This window comes from Clupea harengus, chromosome 1, assembly GCF_900700415.2.
Source record: "Clupea harengus chromosome 1, Ch_v2.0.2, whole genome shotgun sequence".
Taxonomy (NCBI): domain Eukaryota; kingdom Metazoa; phylum Chordata; class Actinopteri; order Clupeiformes; family Clupeidae; genus Clupea; species Clupea harengus.
Window position 1 is genome coordinate 31,451,642 of NC_045152.1, and position 2,500 is coordinate 31,454,141.

At 45.1% G+C, this 2,500-nt stretch overlaps 1 protein-coding gene across 1 annotated transcript in view; it reads left to right on the top strand.

Moving 5' to 3' along the window:
- Window positions 1-2,496: 2,496 nt before the first annotated feature.
- Window positions 2,497-2,500, top strand: part of LOC116217924 (protein shisa-4-like) — a 5,887-nt gene continuing 5,883 nt past the window's right edge. The window contains 1 exon segment of the mRNA XM_031576288.2: window positions 2,497-2,500. This exon segment is cut by the window's right edge and continues 305 nt beyond it. The gene's annotated coding sequence lies outside the window, so the exon portion shown is untranslated.

Consider the following 2,500-nt stretch of genomic DNA (forward strand, 5'->3'; position numbering starts at 1 on the left):
GCTAAGCTGACAGGTGTAGTCCCCTCTGACAGGTGTAGTCCCTCTGACAGGTGTAGCTCCTCTGACAGGTGTAGTCCCCTCTGACAGGTGTAGCATCCTCTGGTTAGTGTATTATGTGAAAATGAACGCATACCCAAATATTGGTGCCAGTGCTCCTGTCTCAGCATGAGATTGAACCCCTATTGGTGTGTGTGTGTGTGTTACGCAGGCGTACCTGACGGACTTCATAACGCAGTTCTCCCAGCAGCCGTGCTTCAGCATGTTCTCAGGACACCTGAACGACGCAGAGAGGAGAGTCCTGCAAGCATCGGCCTGTGAGGCGTCTGCTGCTGAAACACACACCCCCAAAACTCCTCTTGCTCTCCAGACACACACACCACACACACACACACACACACACTACCTACACACACACACACACACACACACACACACACACGCTGTAACCTTGAGGCTTTCGTGGCGGCCTCTAGGGGGCGCCCTTCCAGGAGCAGCGTTAAAGAGGGGAAAATGATTGACAGGCACTTGGCCTCATCCTCCTCATCCTCACTCTTCATCATGTCATGGACAGAACAGCTGCACTACTCAGCACTTCCTGGAGGATGTGGAGGCCGGGGTCTCATTGGGGGGTGGGGGGGGTCGTGGGACTTGTGTTGAATTGTAAAAGAGACTGGAGCTTCAGGAGGAGTTGGGGACGGGGTCTCTCCTCTCTCTCCTCTCTCTCCTGTTCTATAGAGGGAGGGAGTGAGAGAGTAACAGACAGCCCTGGTCAGCCTGTCTGTCCAGACGGCCTGTCTGCCTGTAGTCCACAGCGGAGGTCTCCTCCCAGTCCGCGTCCGCCAGGCAGGTGCAGTCCTCTCTGCTTCTGAACGTTCTGGAACTTCTGTGGAAGAAGACGAGAGACATTTGGTTGTCAAATGAACTTCAAACTTGCGGTTTTCATGAAATGTTGGCGGCCTTATACTTATATTCCTCCGATGATGAAATGCTCATCTTGGTCTCCGTCTCACTCGGCCGAGGTGAGCGGGCGGGTCTTGGGGATTGACACTGTTGCCATGGTGACTCGGAGCATAATTACTGTGTGATGTACTTTTGAAAATAAAGCGGCAGCCCCAGTTTCCTGTTCCACTCGGTGCACTCTCTGTGCAGAACCGCGTCTGGGCAGGTCTGTGCCAAACTACTCATTTAAACAATATGAACTGTACTCAGTCTGGTCTTCTGTTATCTCATAATTAGAGATATAATTCACACAATATGAACTGTACTCAGTCTGGTATTCTGTTTTCTCAGAATTAGAGATATAATTCACACAATATGAACTGTACTCAGTCTGGTCTTCTGTTCTCTCATAATTAGAGATATCATTTAAACAACATGAACTGTATTCAGTCTGGTCTTCTGTTTTCTCAGAATTATAGATATCATTTCTGAAAGTAGAATTCTGTTGGCTTTATTTACTGTTGCTGATATAAATACACCCGTGTTCTAAGATCTAAGTTCTAAGCTTCTGTACGTGTTGCATTCCGGTGCAGAGGTCGTTTGTAGGTCACCTACCAGTTAACGCTGCCTCTGTGAGAGACAGGAAGTTTCAAATCACAGCTCTGGTGTGTAAACAGCGGCGGTCACATATCCAGTGGCCACTGTGATGATAGTCAGAGGGTTTTAAAAAACTGTTGTGTAAACGGACTGGACAGTTCAGTTCAGTTCAGTTCAGCAACATTTGTGAGAACAAGCGTGGACACGCCATCATTTACAGACACATCCACTTGCAAGGGCAATGTGCAAGTTTACAATGTGACTGAAGCCAAACTGAATGTGAGTTTATTGGTCAGCAAACAAGATGGTTTTCCATTGTGGGAAAAGTGGTATTCCATTAGAAGTGTTTCAGTAGTTAAACCGTTACTTTCAAACAAATAAAGATGTTCTTGTACACAACCAAACGCCTGCAGTTGCAAATGTGATATTTGTATATTTTTCCAAAACCTACCACGCCTGTGAACTTTGTATAGCCTAATACCCATGATGACAATGTATTATACTTTAGTCTGATAATTCGGTGGAAGTATTTATAGTGTTTTAAACCTCCAAATTCAGTTTCATTTTAAGAATTACTTGAATTCTTGTAAATTCTAGAATGCTATATAAAGTTTTACTCATTAATTGAACTTTATTTGTGTGTGGATTCTCAGGGGTTTGTTGATCTCATGGTGTGGTCCGCTCACAAACCACGTGACCTTTAAATGTATCTATTGACGTTTACATTACATTATATCTTGTCCTCAGAACCTCATACAGATGTCCAACAGGCCAATATAAGGTAACGGTGATTAATATTGATGTTAAAACAGCAACGGTTTTCAGTAATTATGTAAACAAATGTATTTCCAGTTCAAATTTTTGCAGCCGTGCTTTGACTGTCTAGGCCTAGATTCTATGGAGGCGCTGTCGCAAATTGACAGCTGGCCAAAAAGAGGCACAGGCCTAATATAGGCTAGTAGGT